Source organism: Danio rerio, chromosome 24 (genome assembly GCF_049306965.1).
Source record: "Danio rerio strain Tuebingen ecotype United States chromosome 24, GRCz12tu, whole genome shotgun sequence".
Classification (NCBI taxonomy): Eukaryota; Metazoa; Chordata; class Actinopteri; order Cypriniformes; family Danionidae; genus Danio; species Danio rerio.
The window spans coordinates 26,613,570-26,632,548 of record NC_133199.1 but is presented as its reverse complement, the minus strand read 5'-3'; the positions used below and the strand labels follow the sequence as shown (position 1 = coordinate 26,632,548).

The 18,979-nt window shown below is 34.7% G+C and overlaps 1 protein-coding gene and 1 long non-coding RNA gene across 11 annotated transcripts in view; both read left to right on the top strand.

Moving 5' to 3' along the window:
• The first annotated feature begins 1,553 nt into the window (after window positions 1–1,553).
• On the top strand, window positions 1,554–5,793 carry LOC137489239 (uncharacterized). Of its 6 annotated transcripts, none has more exons than XR_012399333.1 (7): window positions 1,554–2,236; window positions 2,543–2,598; window positions 3,163–3,222; window positions 3,326–3,394; window positions 4,022–4,136; window positions 4,401–4,512; window positions 5,565–5,793. It is a non-coding gene; the product is annotated as an uncharacterized lncRNA (long non-coding RNA). The 6 variants fall into 6 exon arrangements; XR_011008633.2 differs by lacking the exon at window positions 1,554–2,236 and adding an exon at window positions 2,871–2,908 and having other exon boundaries at window positions 2,517–2,598; XR_012399334.1 differs by lacking the exon at window positions 3,326–3,394.
• An 8,638-nt stretch (window positions 5,794–14,431) lies between these two features.
• Window positions 14,432–18,979, top strand: part of ctnnd2a (catenin (cadherin-associated protein), delta 2a) — a 579,694-nt gene continuing 575,146 nt past the window's right edge. For all 5 annotated transcript variants that reach the window (XM_073940674.1, XM_068217203.2, XM_073940678.1 and 2 more), the window contains exon 1: window positions 14,432–14,677. The gene's annotated coding sequence lies outside the window, so the exon portion shown is untranslated. The remainder of the gene's footprint in view (window positions 14,678–18,979) is intronic.

Below are 18,979 nucleotides of genomic sequence, written 5' to 3'. Positions count from 1 at the left end.
ATTGAAAAAAGAAAAAGAGTAGTTTGTTGGATTGTCATTGTGCCAGATGCAATATTTCATTTTTATATTGACACTGCAGCCTGTTTATCATCAAAATAATATGCTGGACGCTTGCCATAGAAGTGAGATGGAAAGTGGAAATGTTTTGTTAGGAGTCACTTGCAAAAGACAGCATATGTGAAAGTGAAATTTAAACCATTCAAGATGCTATCAGTTGTATTGTCCTCTGTTCAGCAAAACCAAATGTTCTGTTAAACTACTATGAGCAGATTACTAAAACAACAACAACCCAGAGACAATGTAATCTGTCTAAATGACTGAGAGTTTTCAGATTTTTCATCACTGTTAAAAAAATATTACTGACAGACAATTTTCAGTTATAGGCTATTATTAGCTATTTGAATGTGACTTAAACATATTTCAATGTTGGCTTACTTAACACACACTAATTAACAATTTAAATGTCTGATAAATCAACAAAGTCACCTCTTTTTTAAATGAAACCTTTCTATTAGAGGATTTGCTGTCTTTTCAGTAGCAAAAGCCAGAACTGGAACTTGCGTAACAAAACAACTTAAGATCATAATGCGAAAATGATTACACCCCAATAAATATGGGTGTAATATTAAATCAAAGTTTAATAAAGATTAAAAATAAAGACAACCATTAAATATATTCAGTTCAGTTGAAATGTTGTAGTTTGTACTTTTTCTTTATTACTATCATTACTATTTTAGTATTTTCTATTTGATTTATTTTCTAGAATTTATATGTAAATGTACACTGTAAACGATTTCTGTTGTTTTCACGGTATTATACTGCATTTCTCAACAGTTGTTTACTGTATAAGCTGTGCACAGTGTGTTACTGTATATATTGCTGTTTTCACAGCATGATAATGTATTCTCAACATTTCCATACTGTGAACATGATTAACAGTATGCTACTGCAGATTTTACAATGAATTTTGGGGAAAAATCAGTTACTGTGCATCTAAATACAGTACTGCAAATGACCATGAAAAACTCTACACACACTTTATATTATTATTATTATGTTTATTTTATTTTTTGACAAAGTATTTTGTAAAGAAAAATAAACTAACCAGTTTCTTCAAACTGTTCAGTGCATAAAACTGTCCCCTGGTTTTCCATTTTTGGGTGTACTGCACCTTAATTTTATAAGCTTAACATGAAAATAATAAATCATTTTTAATCAACATAACTTCGTGCTTAACCAAAATGTAAACTGGAACAAAAGTAATTGATTCATGAAACCAAAGTCAGCTTAAATGTCAGAATGACCAGCCTGCTTTAGACGGATTCATGAGGTTAGGGCACCCGTCATCACCATGGAGGTCACATCTCCGCATTTTCAAAACAATATTTTCAAATACGCACCATCTCTATAAATAAACCACAGACTTGAGTTTAAAACAACTACATTCCCGCATGAAAAACGGTTAAAACTAAATTTCATAACGCATTCATTATAGAGCCATCTAAGACCGGGGCAAGTCTCACATGTCTAGCCGATTATAACCTCGTTTCGCCGGACACATGAGTGATGATGGACACCATGGAGGTCAGAATCTCCGCTATCGGCAAAGCACGCTTAAAATTTACACATGATATCTATAAATAAACCACAGATTTGAGTTTGTAAGAACTACATTCTCGCATGAAACACTGTTAAAATTTCATTTCGTGACATATTAAACGCAATATTTATAATATTAGCTGGGCTTTCTCATCCGCCATTACCATTTGCTTGTTGATGTGAAATGAATTCCAAAACACTTCAAACAAACTTTATTGTTATTGTCAAGGACAGATATATGTAATAATTTCGCTGGTAAGGTGAATAAAAAACAATGTTACTATATTGTAATCAATATCACGTTTGCACTGGTTCGGTTCAGCACTCGAGCGGCTCTGAATCGTATTGAACCGAATTGAACCGTTTGCTCGGGAATTATTTGATCACACGTATTCACAAGCACATTCAGCAATATGCAATTAGTGTATAATTAGTGTATAAATGCGTGTGGCCAAGCAGTATAACGAAATAGTAATGAATCATATACAAAAAGGAATCGGTTTTAGGCGGATTCGATTCTTTACTGTTCACTAAGGAGCCAATTCATAGAACCGAACGGACACGACTCGACATGCAGGCAACGGCTTTCCTAATTAGAAATTCACCTGTCGTCTTTCATCCAGCGAATTCATCCTCGGTAAGTGTTTTAAGTCAAATTCTGTCCGTTAAAGGATTGTTTTGTATGTATTTCTGTGTATTGTGTGTGTAATTTAAAAGAATTAACCAAGTGAGATTAGTTGTAGGTTCTTATGTTATGTCACGCTATCCGTTAACAAATGGTATTTTAAACAAGAAATAACAGACGCCAAGCGGTCATTGTAGTGTTTGCGAGGTATTAGATACAGTGAGTTTATCTTTAGTGAGTTTTTGACCATACGTTAAGTTACCTGAAAAAACATAACTTTAACTTATTGTAACTGCATTAATGAATTCTCTATTTCAGCACAACACTGAGATGAAGGCGAAGTCACCATGAAAAGTTAAACGTTTACCGTTAAGGTAAGCTCTGGTCTTCACATAGTCATTTTGACTAAGCTATCATTATGGTAAAATTTTTCAACTGTAAGTTAGTTAACGTTATTTAAACTAAACTCATAATGAAATGAGTCTTAACTGTTTTATTAAATGGAGCTGAAAATTAAATGCAGTTGAATTATTTTAAGCTAACGTTAATATTAATAAAATACATATTAATTGTCTATTTCTCAATAATGTTAATGAGCTTGATGTATAGTGTGTTATTAATTGTACATTTAATTTTTGGTGTTCAGGTGTACCTGAGGTGAGTGTACGTTCTGAGTACACAGATGTAAGCCAAAGTCATTATCACTATATATATATATATATATATATATATATATATATATATATATATATATATATATATATATATATATATATATATATATATCCATCCTATTCTAAGATAAATTGATGGGGTCAGGGAATGATTTGTGTACAAATGTATTTTAACCCCATACAGATTGGTATGGTTGTACCATAGATTTAGAATAATTAATGTTAAGTCTTATTTTACTCTTATTATTTTTATCTGTTTTTCAGCTACAGTAATTGATGTTGAAAAACTGATGCTACCAATCACTCCTCACTTGATTTATCAAGGTAATGTTGATGTCTTCCTCATTTTGATTAGATTTTTAAATGTCAAGTTGTTCACAGATTTGTTGTGAGGAGTTTCATGTACAACCTCTTTTGCTTCTTCCAGGAGTTCCTAAGATAAAAAAATCTGGTGTTAAAACAGCCACGGCTATGCTATTTGCCTACCAAGTGCTGAGTAAATATTAGACAAACAATTTTTCTATAACTGTTGTCTTTGTGTTTATTAGCAATTTTACTGGGCGTATGTGTTTTTTTTTTTCAAACAGCCTGGAAACTGTAAGTTTAGTTCAATATGTTATTTTATGCTATTCATTTTTGTCTTAACATGGATTGCATGTTGAAGCTATCGTTTTATAGTGGGAAAATGTAAAAGAGAATAACTGAATACAATGGCATAATGATTCTGCTTGTTCACAGAAGGTACTTGATTTAGTTTTCCTCAAGCGACACATCAGTTTTTATGACTATTGCTTGACACTTGAATTGAAGGGACAGTTCACCCCAAAATGAAAATAATAGCATCTTTGGCATCCTCCACTTGTTTCAAAATAGTTATATATTTATTTTGTTCCGTTGAACACAAACTCGTATTTTTTAAAGAAATTTGGTTCAAATATGGATGTCAATAGTTACTGGTTACTAACATTCTTTAAAATATCTGCTTTAGTTTTTAACAGAAATTCAAACTAGTTTAAAACACGTGGAGTAAATAGTGGCAAAATAGTAAACTATTCCTTTTAAATATTTTATTCTGAGACTTTTATTTATATGTGTCTTGTCTTTTGTCATATTGTCCTTCTAGCCCAGATTGTGATGGACCTGGAATGCGACACCAGTTACTCTTAAGACAAGAACCGAATAAAGCACAGATGTGGAGGGATCTGCAGCCAAACTAACTGGAGGGAAGGAACCTTTAGGTAAAAACACCTGCTTTATTTAGATCTGAAGTATTTTATTTGACATAGAGATTTATTGTTTTAATTCTAATTTAAAGCAAACAAGGTTGAGCACCCCTGGTCTAAAAGCTCAAAAATGCTGTTTCCGTGATAAGGTTAAATGTAGTTTAGAAATAGATTCATTAGGATCAATGCTTAAAGTAAACATTTTCTTCTCTCTGTAGACCAAACATGTTTACTATCCCTCACATTTTAATAAATTGTTTCTGTTTTTGTTTCTTACAGTGTGGGTGAACATACTACCTGGATGTCCAACAAAGGCTGCATCAGAGCTCATTTGATAGCACATATTCTGTCCTGTCTACATCTCTGATGACCTGGAAGTGCTTCGACATCAGTGAGTAATAAATCTTTATATTGTCATGCATACAGGATTTCTGTAAGCTAAGCTTTAATGTTAGTTTGTAGTCAGCAGTGACTGTTTTAAAAAATTAAGTATTTAAATTATTCTCAACGTTTTACTGATGCTGTGCACAGTAACGTTATGATGATTTAGTTTGAGGAAATGTCACTGGAGAGGTGTTCGTATAAAAAATAAATAAAAAAAATTGTATGAAATAACTCGATAAAATGTATATTTGTCTCGCTGACATGCCATCACTGCTGCATATTGAAATACAGTCATTCGAATTACAGCAGAATATTACCACAAACATTTCATGAAGTAGGCTAGACTGCTCTTTAGTTCTCTGTTCTCTATTCAACTTTAACACATTTCCTCATGTCGCTGAGCCTCTCTGCAGATTTTGCCAAAAATGAATGCTTAGTGATTACTTTGTTTTATGCAAACCAAATATCAGTAACTTATCATTAGCATTTAAAAAAAAAAAATCACCCACAGCTTTCATGTTCTCTAACGCAATATTGTCTGTAAGTGGATTTATACGTGTTAAAAGCCTAAAAGTATTTTATTAACATTAGTCACGTTAAATTAGATTATTTTATTTATTTAATTTTAAATATGTAGCCTCTTAAAGTGAGAATGAACTGTGTTTACCCCTCTTAAATCCGTGGAAGCACTAGTAGTGTGGAATCAGATATTCGAGCTATACAGAGTCAGACATTAAGTTAGGATGAGACTTTATTTTTTACACACCTGTGTGGACACCTGACTAACGATCTTCAAGAACAATGCCCGCTGATCTTTTCCCCATTAACGTTAGTGTAATTGTGAATTGACAACAAACTGTATTTCACCAACAAAAACAATTAAAAAACTGTTTTATATATATATATATATATATATATATATATATATATATATATATATATATATATATATATATATATATAAACAGCAGTGCAGTGTTTCGTTTCTGAATTAATTAAATGGTTTGAGGGATGATTAGTTTTTACTTCAGTGATTGATTTTGCTTGTCATTTTTGCAGGATCATCATCATGCTGCTGCCCTTTTTCACTGTCCCTTTCCACATCATTTGGCCTTCATCATTTCCTGTCTTGTAGCAGTATTTTCACCTGTTTTTAAAATTGTAATAATTTTTGATGCATTAATTGTTGACTGGCTTTAATGATCAATTGTTTATTAGTGTTCTGTTGCTCTGTTATATTGAATTATTGCTACTGTTTTAGCATGGTTTACACAATAAACCTTTATTGTGAAGTTAAAGTTTCAGTTACTTTATTTCTTGTACGTCTTGAACAGTTAAAATAACACTTGTGCAATTTTTGAAAATTTTACCCATTATAAAGTAGCACTATTAAATAAAATAAAACAACATTTAATAACTGTAAAATACTATACAGTAGTAATGAAAGTAACGTTAAAATACCGTAGTTCTTCATGGTAAAAATGTACAATAAAATACTGTTTTCAGTTTTGCAGTATGTGCACCACTACTGTAATTAGTGTTACAGTAAAAATCAACAACAGTAAAATGATGTATTAAATTTTACAGTAAATGTAATACTAATGTAATTAGTATTACAGTAATGTTACTGTTTTATGAAATACAGCAGCTACTGGATAATTGTTGCCAGTAACTTACTGTTAATTTAACAAGAAATCGTTTACAGTGTATTTATTAAATTCTATAAATCAGAATTGATGCGTATTTATCTACCTATTCACAAAGTTGTTAGGTGACTACAATTAATTTTAATAATAAACTGTTTTATAAAGCTATTTTGTTTAAACGCACCAAAATATACTGTCTTTATTCCCTGGGAATGTTACAAAAATTTTCATTTTCAAAGTACACATTTCGGCTGTGCACTGTCAGTGTGTGTGTATTTTAATGCTTTATTCTTTTTTTTATTATTAAATCAAATTTCAAAAGAATATAAAAAAAAAAAAAAAATTTATTTGGAAGAAGGAGGCACACCTCTGCCCCGAGTGCTATTCGATAGGTTTAAAACATTGTATGCTACAGATTACATGTCGTGTCACTTTATTTTACTATCATGATGGCTCAATCAGCACATCTACTGCTTTTTTCTGTTAGTTACACACATACTTTGTGAAAGGTAAGTTTTAGTACATTGCAGATTAATGCTAAATACCCTCCCATGACTGTGAGACACATATTCATTTCGCCAGCTCAAGTTCCCAGCCAAACAACAGACACAAGTGTGAAAGAAATGTACTGTAATTCTGTCAAGCAAATCTGCAACTTTCCTGCCCAGACAAGTGTGAAAAAGCTGTGTAGAAAAGCTGGTAAAGGAACCAATTCCTGTAAACTTTGTCATGAGAACCACTCATCTAAAAAATACAATTTAAAAATAAACAATATCTAAATCACTGTGTCTTTTGTAATACAAAATATGCATTTAAACATTTCAAAATAAATCAATTCAAACGTAATTTTTTTTCTGTGCAAATAATTATGTCTGGAAGGAAACACATCATACTCAGAAGACTTTTTGTTACGAAGGACTAAATACCAAACTTGTTTGAAAGCCATGGGCTAAATATATCAAGCTGTAACAAAGTTGCCATGAATAATGTCCTCATTTCTTTAACAATTAAAAGAAAACATGATGTTAATCATATTAACTATGCATTTTATGTGTTTTTACATTTTATAATTAACTTATTATAATGAAAACATACTGTAAGAATTCCATTTTAACACAATGGAGTTGAATTCCGAACTCCCTTTGCCTTGGTTTGTGTGGTGAAGTTGTGGTGTATCCGTTGAGCAACATAGTGTTCATTAAAAAAAAAAATAAATAAATAAAATAAATATATATATATATATATATATATATATATATATATATATATATATATATATATATATATATATATATATATATATATATACACACACAACATATAATTGAAACATTTAATCAAAGTTAGATTTTTGTAGCTTAAAATTAAACAAACTAATGAAAATTTCCTTATCTTCACTGGCGTGATGACTATCAGACAAGTATGAGACCTAGTTAGGCCATTTCTGCTCAACAGTATTTTTTTAGAATAAAAAAAATAAATAATTAAACTACTAAACGAATGTGCAGATACTATTTCAGTATTACAGACTTTCAAGAGTTCACACTTAATGGATAATTGATTATAAAGCTTGTTTAGCATGCTTTTCCCTTGAGAGAGCCCTGAGCTCATAAGATCCTCGAGCCGGGGCTCCCTCCCGTTTGCAAGGCAAGAGGGGAGTTTCAGCTCAGCTAGAGCTCAAGAACTCCCCTGCAGTAGTAGCTAATGAAAAGATAGTGAGTGCTACATTTACATTTACATTTAGTCATTTAGCAGACGCTTTTATCCAAAGCGACTTACAAATGAGGACAAGGAAGCAATTTACACAACTAAGAGCAACAATGAATAAGTGCTATAGGCAAGTTTCAGGTCTGTAAAGTCTAAGAAGGAAAGTATTAGTAGTATTAGTTTTTTTTTTTTTTTTGGTACAGTTAGTGTGATATTCAGAGAGGCAATTGCAGATTAGGAAGTGAAGTGGAGACTAAATAGTTGAGTTTTTAGTCGTTTCTTGAAAATAGCGAGTGACTCTGCTGTTCTGACGCTATTAAGTGCTATTAAGTGATAACTACTTACTAGGTGAATGTCTATGGTGAAGATTTGGATTAGTCAGTTAACTTAAGTTGCATGTTTTTTGGACAGTGGGAGGGAACCTGACAGGAGGGAACTCCGTACAGAAACATTCGCTGGCTTGGTAAGGACTAACCAGTGACGTTCTTGCTGCAAGACAACAGTGCTAAAAACTGAGCCACTGTGTCACTCATCTAGGAAAGGGTGAGGAGTAGTTGTGAAAGGAGGGATTCTTCAAAACGAATATGGCTGTTATATGGAACTTACAGTATTTATAGTGGCTTAGGAATCGTCTGATTGGTGAATCATAAATTGGATAATGCGGGATCAGCCGCAAGCAATTATAAGCATGTGATCCTCTCAAAATTACTTTAGAAATAAACTTCACTTGTCATAAAAAATATTGTTAAAGTGTCCCTGTGTATCTTGGTATTGGAAGTAAAGTTTATTTAAACTAATTTCGAGAGGATTGTGTGCTTATGAATGACCATGGCTGGTTCTGCACATACCAATTAGATGAATCATAACCTACTATAAATAATAAGTCATCTTTGTCTTGAAGAATCCTCCCTTCCACCTCTACTCCTCCTCCCTTTTCTTAGATAGGGCGGCATGGCAGCTCAGTTGTTAGCATTGTTACCCCTCAGCAAGAAAGTCACTGTTTCAAGTCCTTACTTTGCGACATAAGTGAACTGGCTAAACCAAATTGGCACAGTAGATGAGCTCTTAGTCAGGCTCCTATTTATTCCTTTCACTTAGCAGTTTATCTCTCCATACCCAAACCCAATAATCTGGCATAAGCCCTGACTAAACCAGGGGAGTTCTCGAGACCTACTTGCAGTACTTAATTTGTGAATTGTGAAGTCCCGGAACAGATCGGGGAAAACGGATCCGCCATGTTAGAAAAGCAGGGGGGTGGGGGCATTGGATGGCGAAGGGGTGTTGCGGACAAAGGACGAAGGTGAAGAGCAGGGTTTTGTCACGGATGAAAGTGAAGAGGATTGAGGAGTCACAGAAGAAAGTGAACAGCGAACGGGGAAGGAGGGCGGTTAAAGAGGTGGATCGGTAAAATGAGGTGCGGATCCGGAACTAGTGTGTTCTGGCACAAATTAAGCCCTGCCTACTTGAGATCAAACTCCCCTCTTTGCCCTTCAAAATGAGAAGAGAGCCACAGGCTCTGAGAATCCTCTGAGCTTAGGGTTCTCTCCTGGGAAAGCATGCCAAACACGCCTTGTTATCAATCATCAGCTAAGAGTGAACTCTTGAATGAAGATTAATTGGTTAACTTTGAGGAGCTGTTTAGGCATTTTGCCACGTCCACAAACATTTATCTCTGTGATTTTGACCGTTAATGGTGACGTCTGTTAAAAGAAGCAAAGTGTTCAGCAAAACAGATGACTCATTGTTATCAGCTATGCAAACTTTATATGATTTTCTTGGCAAAAGGAACACAACCTGACTGTGGACATCAGACAGAGGAGTCTGAATGTGAAATATGATGTTATGAAAAGGTTCGATTATGGTAACACCATTTTACTATATAGCAGGATATAAATGTGTATCCTATTACATTTGCCATGCAAAACTGTGCAAAGCTAATCGCACGTTGCAAGCACAATCGCCTCACAGCAAGAAGGTCACTGGTTCGAGCCCCGGCTGGGTCAGTTGGTGTTTCTGTGTGGAGTTTGCATGTTCTCCCCATGTTTGCGTGGGTTTCCTCCGGGTGCTCCGGTTTTCTCCATAAGTCCAAAGACATGCACTATAGGTGAAATTGTCCGTAGTGTATGAGTGTGAATAAAAGTGAATGGATGTTTCCCAGTGATGGGTTGCAGCTGGAAGGGCATCCGCTGAGTAAAACATATGCTGGATAAGTTGGTGGTTCATACCACTGTGGCGACCCCGGATTACTAAAGGGACTAAGCCAAAAAGAAAATGAATGAATAAATAATTGCTACAAAAAAGCTTAAACTAACTCCACAACAAATATAACAAATAACCATTGGGAAGGTTCTTACTGTAGTAAAAAAAGATTTATTATTTTTTGTCTGTCACTGTGCTGTTTATCTACTACTTGAAGCCTACGGCTCTGACATGCACATGGGAACGATGGGCAGGGAGAACCAGCTTTAAAGGCACAGGCAACAAAAACAGCTTCAATGCCAAAACAGCTAAAATTTCACAAATTTAAAACGGTATAATAAATAATCTTATGGGTGTTTAGAGCTGAAACTTTACAGACACATCTGGAGACACAAAAGATTTATAATAAATCATGAAAAGGCTTAAAATACGTACCCTTTAAGATTTGCAAAAGTACAGCACAAAGTTCAAACTCATCCCACAAAAGGAGAAAGCTGATCCAGATGTCACTGTGGAAATAGTTGCATTACCCCGCCCAAATGTCTATGAAAAGAAAAAAGAATTTTATTTTGAAGTATTTTAATAATGTCATAGAAATGCAAATATTCTAAAACTGATTTTACATTTGTTTGCTGCTTTCTTCAACATTTAAATAATTGTTAACCCCTATCTATTGGTTTTTTACACACTGGCTGTCACGGTCACCAGCGTTCCAGCCGGTGCAGATCGCATAGAACTACAAATCTGCCATTATATGGACTACAAGATCCAATCATGCACTGCACACACACAGCGGTTCCTAATCCTGGCTGATTGCTACTCACACAGCTAAAGCTGCTTAAAGACGACTCTGGATTTGCCTGTATGCAGTACATCTGTTCGCCCCTGTGTTGACCGTTGCCTGCCTGACCCTTCTCTGTTCAATAAATTTGCATTTGAATCCGTACTTCCTTTGTCCAGCATCACTTCACATTCTACTGAAAAAGAAAATCACCAAATATTTAAAAAGAAACAGTTTCAGTTTATATAATATTAGAGTCATCATTTTGCAATTTGGAAGCACTTCCTACCTTGTATCATAATGTGTGTAATTGTTAAATTTATAGATTTATAAATATTTTTTGCTTACACCCAAAAAGTAGCAAATTAAATAAATGCTAATAAATGATCTGTGGGGTATTTGAGCTGGAATCTCACACACACATTGTAAAGACACCAGAGATATATTAATATAATATATAAAAGTTGGCATCTTTTAAACCATTTAAGTAAAACTCACAGTCATCGATGTGAAAAAAAAAGGTGAGCAAAAACCTTTGCGGATATTATTTAACAAATCAGTACAAATAGTTCACACATCAAACTGGTTATGTTTAAGCAGTTTTGTGTAGTTTCAATAAATTAACACACCAGTAATACTCTTTTTTTTTATATATATATATAAATATTTATTTTTTTAGAAAAGCTGGTAAATAACCTGAAGGCCTAAGCCCTGTTTGTGAAACCAGCCCTTTATGTTATGATTGGTACAGCTGCATGACATATCATTTTCAACTAAAAATAATGAACTTTTAAACGAATATATAAAAAAATGAAATACAGTAACACCATCTACCTTTAATAAAATCATGACTCATTTACGCATGATGTGCACTGAATTTTGTAATGTCAAGCCAGTTGGATTGGTACCAGTTTTATTGTCATTCCCATGCTGACAACCGAGACAAATGTACTTGTCTGGAATGATTGACATCTTTTTAAATAATTACACTTTTCCCCCTTCTTTTTTCAGCTTAATTTAAGCTCTCCTGGGAACTTGGTATTGCTTCATCAAGATAATTGTTTGTGAAAATCTTTTTCTGCTTATTCAGACAATTTTTGTTATTACCTAATCCTCTTCAAACTCAACAGAAGATTATTCATTTCCTGAGTGGAATCAGTGATCAGTGTTGCACAATGTGTCACGACAGTATCTTTATTGAGACTGCTATAGGCCACAGTCGACGGCAGATGATGTTTTAGCAACAACCGAAAGATGGCGCTTTTGTCTGAGTAACGGCGCTTTTTCTTTACAAAAAACCTACTTGATCAAGTTCAATAGCTGTGTTCCAACAGACAAAGACATTTATAGACAGAAATTACATGTATTTTCCATCATTTTTTTTCATCATATTTTCAGTTTAGTTCAGTTCACTATTAGTACCCATAGGTCGATTCTTTTTGCAGCCAAAGTTTGGCATTTGTTACAAACAGGGATGGGCAATGATAAATTGAAATGTATTTTAAAATAAATAAAATACCAAATACCTCAATTTTAAGTGTATCAAATTAAACTACAAAATTCAGCAGCCGCAATGTGTATCAAAATAAAACACTGTATTTTCACTCTACTAAACATGATATTCATGTTTCTCTTTGATTTTTGTATTGATTTTGTGCAAATTTCAAACAGAAAGTCCTGTCTTGAGAATGATCTCTTTAATCACTGTAAAAATCCTTACATGGATATAATGAATAGCACTAAATCTCTTGATTGTGAAAACTGCCAACATCTCTTAAAATTGTTACATATAATTTTTTTTTGCAATTGAAACCTTCAATATTCAATGTGGCGTAGTGTATGGGTGTGTGTGTGTGTGTGTGTGTGTGTGTGTGTGTGTGTGTGTGTGTGTGTGTGTGTGTGTGAATGAGTGTGTGTGGATGTTTCCTAAAGATGGGTTGCGGCTGGAAGGGCATCTGCTACGTAAAAACATGCTGGATAAGTTGGCGGTTCAATCTGCTGTGGCCACCCCAGATTAAGAAAGGGACTAAATCGACAAGAAAATTTATAAATGAATGAATATTCGATGTAAAATCATGATTTCTGAAAACTACTAAAATCTCCAGTTTTAGTAATGTCCATATATATATATATATATATATATATATATATATATATATATATATATATATATATATATATATATATATATATAATGTTTTGCTATTGCATTCTTCAACACACAATATAAAACATAATAACAATCTGTTTTGCTGCCATAAAACCTGAGTGACCAGTCTTTAGACTGGAGTATTATGAAATACTTTGTTTCAATCTGATTGAGTTAAAGTTTGTGATTAACTATAAAGACATCTGCAGATCAGCTACTGACATTTGGAAGCTACTGCCAGTGAAGTATTATAGGAATCACCACTTTACGACAAAATATTTTACAGTATTTTATAAATACAAAAATACAAGACACTAAAGTATTTTGATACAAAATATAAACCCATTTTCATTAACATTATTAAATACAAATGACAAAATACTACTTTTGCATTTAAATTACGTAGCCTAATTGAAATACATGTATCATAAATACTGCCCATCCCTGGTTTCAAACAATTAAATCACACACACATATACTGTACACATACCCACATACATATAAAAAGAATGCACATATAAAGTACATGTAAGAAGCACTTTCCATGTATAAATCCACGTGAATAGTCATATTGAATATAGACCAGCGCTAGTTGTCCCACCTTTTACTCACATCAAACATAGATCTATATTCAAATAATGGCAGTTTTTGTAAAAGCATACATTGACGTCTTCTGATTGAAAACAATAAAGGTAAGTTCAAACATTCAACGAAAACATGTTATAGAGTTTTACAAAGAACAAATCCTTGTGTCTGTGAATTCACACAGTAAAAATGGAGGTGTGACAAAAGACGCTGCTGAGCTCCAAAAGAATGATGTCACCACCTGAACTTGAAGAACCTCGCTGCGCATGCGCGGGTCCCAGTCAGCGCTTATCTTTTGTGACAAGCACGTGTGTACATGTACTACAAATGTGAGCAAAAATACACAATATTAGAAATAAAATTAAAACTTATTACAAAACAGTAGTGTTTCAGGGATTTTTGGTCAATTGTAAAAGTCAATCTTTTCTTGAGCTGCTCTGTCACAGCTTACCTATTTCCTAGAATTGTTCATTTGTGGTTTATTTTATAACGACAATAGATTAAAATTTTACTTTATTTTGATATACAAGGTATACTTTACATTGTGTGTGCGTATTTGTGTGTTTTCAATTAAATATACATTCATTCCTAGTCTACATTCTATATCCATAATCTATAAATGCATTGTAAACATATATTTTACAGTTAAGGTATGCCTAAATTCTCAATTAGCTGAAATAAATCAATACTAATTTAATGTGATGCAAAAGCAGCTTATCGGTTTAAATCGTTTATGCAAAATAAAGAACAGGTGTGTAAAACATGTTCAGTTGCTGCCAGAAGATGGTGCTCTTTGATTGAGTAGAGCTCGAGACCTGCGCGTGTGTATGTGTGTGTGTGTGTGTGTTTGTGTGTGGATGAAGTCTGGATGGTTGTGCTTCGGAAACGGCAGCATCACCGCGCGCTCTGCCTCCGTTACCTCCACGCGAGCCGCAGCGATTCGCTCTTCCAGCAGCTGATGCTCGTTCCTCACTGAGTCAACAACCAGACAACAGCTATTTTCCTAAAATAACCTCACCAGGGCATGAACGTGGGATTCTTATTCAACTGAATTTCGGATATAAAGCGGGGGAGAGGAGAGCGTTTGTTCCCTGGTCATCATTTGGTGAGTCTACAATGTCATTCCATCGCACTCAGTGTTTGTTCGCGGGCTTTAATGGACTCGTCCAGGTTCGCTCAGATCTGTTTAAAGATGCTTGTTATTTTGGTTAAGATGGAGGAAAGTAACACATAACGCAATTACAGCAATCCTGCCTCAGTGTGCTGAATAAAAAGAAATAAAAAGAGCCTGTGCTCAGTTTAACAATAGATTTTGGCATCAGCTCATTTGGAGAGACTGACCCAAATCTGAAATGGAAGGTGGGTGAGTTGAGTGAGTAGAAGAAAAATGAGTATGTGATAGTTTATTTCTTTGTTTGAAACATTAGAGCAAAGCTGCTCAATGACATGTCACGTAAACACAATTTTGCAAAAGTATTTACTTTCTCCTGAATAACTTGGTCTAAATTAGATGTTCACATACTGTACTTAAAGTAACTCAGAATTTAAGCAGAACATCCATCTTAAAAATCCTTTAAAATGCCACGAGGTCTGCTAGTACATGCCCACAAGCTCTGTTTGGTCTTCTTTCAGCAGTGTCAGGCTGAATTTCAAGATGTTCCTATAACTATTGCTTTAATATACAAAAATATACATTTATAATCAGGCACAGGATGTTTCTGTAGACCTGAGGTGCAGGTGTAAACCTCTTCACACTAATTAAAAGCCTCATTTAACCTTGGCGTCATGTTCAAGTGCTGCTTGAAGTGATGTTACGCTCTCAGTGTGCCCATATGTCAAGCCTATTGTTGTTTACAAAGACATTAATTGGCATTTCAGGTGTGTGTATTTTACAGAGCTGACAATGAGGTGACGAAGTTTTTCCACTTGGAGGGAATACTGTATCGATCTGCAGAGCTGACTGGCAGATCTTTCCACAGGGTGTCTGTCGGATCGCATCTGTAAATAAGTCCATTGGATGAGCCGTAGATGATCAGGGACAAAGCTGGATCAAAGGCGTGTGAGAATGCTTCCTCTTGCAAATTTCACGCTTTCACGTGAAATGCACACTGCTTACAGCATACTAATGGGATGAAGGACGTTTAAACCTTCGAGATGCTGATAATCGAATCATCTCCGCTATCTTCTTGCTGTTTGTTTGAAAGCATACATGGAGAAAGAGATAACTGAGAGCTTTGGTTGTGTTTGCTCTTAGATTTGGCCGGATTGCTGTTAATTCTTCTCGTCTGCCTTTTCTCGGTTGTCTTCTGTGTCGTGGCAGCATGCTTGAAAAGCACCATGTGTTTGGTGATGAAATAGGGAGAATGTGTGAAGTGCTTTTCACAGATACGCACTTATTTTAACAGCCAGATTTCATGCCTTGCTTCCAGGCTTCTGTTATTGGAGGAACGTCAACTTGTGGCCAGGTCATCAGGCTTGAATGCTGTTAAAATGATGAGAAACTCTCGATACAAGTATCATTTTAGTTAGTCAGATGATTCAGTCAGCTGAGCTGGCTTGGTGATAACTGCACTCTATGTTTGTAGTCACTGATCTGTCATGGGTTTCGCTGTGCTGATTACTAATTAGTTTAGCTGTCGAGGTCTCCGAAGGCTAATTGAGCATCTAGAAAGCCTGCCGTTTAAGAAGCTGTCATCATATTTGTTCTAGCAGGATATGAATTATTAATTTCTTCGTGGGATAGGCTGTGTTGTTAACCATGGAATGTATCTTGGTTTACAATGAGTGGTGGTTCAGTTTTAATTCGAAAGTCTTCTTTTTTTTCACTACATGACAGGTACGGGTTAAAAAAGCGTCGGCACTTGTGTGATATGTAGAGATAATAAACATCATCTGGTGGTGGACAATGACAAGTTAAAAATAATTTTTAAAAAATGCTGTCACTTTGTTGACTCATTAGGCTTGGATAAGTGAGGAAATTGAAGCCCGAAGGTACAGGTTCAACATAACACATTCTGAAGGCGACCACGAATCTTAATAAGATGATGTTGTTGCCAGGCTTCTCCATTTATGAGACTGAAACTGATGCAAGTACAAGGCATTTATTAGCATCTGTTTAAGTTAACAAGTTTGATTGCAAAGGACTGCTGTAGTTCAGAGAGCTAAATGTGCATTTAGAAATTTTTGATCAAGGTGATTTTTAAAATTATATATATTAATTGAAGGTAGAACGGTAACGCAATGAGTAACATGATCGCCTCACAGCAAGAAGCTTGCTGGTTTGAGCCTCGACTGAGTCAGTTGGCTTTTTTGTGGGGAGTTTGCATGTTCTCCCGTGTTCATGTGCGTTTCCTCCGGGTGCTCCGGTTTCCCTCACAAGTCCAAAGACATAGGGGTGAATTGGGTAAACTAAATTGTGTGAATGAGTGTGTATGGATGTTTCCCAGTGATGGGTTGCAGATGGAAGGACACAAAACATATGCTGGATAAGTTGGTGGTTCATGTCGCTGTGGTGACCCCAGATTAACAAAGGAACTAAGCTAAAAAAGAAAATGAATGAATGAATAATAATTGAAGAACTTATTCAGCTGTGGATCTTCTACAGACAAAGTACTTGAGTTGGTTTTAAATCCCATGAGACACCTGGCATCATTATCATTATCTTATTAGGATCTTTGGTTGCTTGCTAAATTGTGTTATGATGAACCTGTCCCTTCTGGCAGTAATGACCTTACTAATTTGAGCTTAATTAGTCAACAAAAGTGAAAGTAATTGTTTTAAAGTTAATGATTACCCATGATGATGGTTGATTGGTTTGTATAGATGACTAGAAAAATAGGAGTAAACAGGGTCTAAAATATTTGAACTTTTGACCACTTCAAGTGGTAGTTAATAACACACCGTCAAATTGGTTTCGCACAGCCAGAAAAGACCATGAAATACATCTACCCCATCTTTCTTCAACCCAGGTTCATGGAAAGAACCTAAGTATAGGTCTGCAAAACCATGCCAACTTTTTTGTACAATTGTTTTGCTGTACTTTTTAGCTTAAAACAGATTTATACTTCTGCGTCAAGTGTACATGTATGGTCTGGCACAGACTTCACGAGGTTGCATAGCCTTTGCCGTGGCTGACGCTGACGCACACCTCTCAAAAAAGTAACTACACGTCACATTGACGCATAGCAAAAGTTCTGTGTTTGGTCATTTTGGTAGCTGTGACAAGTGTCGGCGATGCTGAGAACCACAAACCCGTTGAAGCGAGTGTTTACAAGTGTGGAGTCCCGTGAAGGTGCTCCTGACAGAAACTTTTGTTTTGTGTTTACCTTATGCTTAAAGTTGTTGCAAGTCTTCTGGTTCTTCTCTGAATGGTCAAGTTTTAGCCACTTGTACATTAAGGCAGCGTTCAGAAAAAACAGAACACTCTTGATATAGAGGAATGTAACATAACTTACTGCCAGCTAGCATTTCAGACGTGTTATTGCAGACACAAGCAGCACACAGAAGTATAAATGCATGGCTTAGCACAAGGCATGCACCGTGGGTCACTCGATGCCCAAGTATAAACCAGGCCTTAAAAGACACTAAAAGACAATAACATACATGAGCTTTTATTCTTTTTCTCACAAATCATGAGCACAGGGCAGATTGTTGATTAATACAATTTATTTCTGTGTAGTTTTATTGGCATAATACAATATAAAGACCTTAAGACACAAACAATGAGCATAATATGCAAACAAATACATTAGGATTCTGGAATAATACAAGTGAACGTGAGTCATTGAATCATTCACTGAACTTTTTTTTTCTTCAAAAAAACTGATTCATTCAGAATGTGTAGCATGATGAAATGAACACTAAAAATGTGTCTAAAATTGATACATTTGACTATTTGCTTATACCAGCTATAAATTGTTAACTGATCACTTACCGTATGATCGGATCACTGTAAAAGCATGTTAATTCCTGGTGGAAACAGGGGCTGTTTCTCAATATGCGATCTTGCATCTTTGTGTTCTCATGTAACTTCATTATCAACCGCCAAAGTTCAGTTCCAAAACGCAAGACCGCAATAATGGAAGACATGTGAAAGTTCCCGGACGTGTTTTTGGTATCAAAGATGCGTCAATGCAGACTTGAGCGCAAAACTCACTTTATTGTCGCTTTTTTATCTCAGGATTTTTTGTAAATAAGACAGTAAAAACATTCACAATGAAAATATTAATAAATGCATAAACGCATAAAGAGTGTTTATTTGATGAAATTCGTACTAAAATCTGTGTCATTTGCTTTTTACAAAGTAAATTTGTAAGGCTTTTGTATATGTATAAATATACAATATATATTCAACAAGAGGAAACAGTAAATTGTTGTATAAATGCTTTAATGTTTAAATCATTTTCCT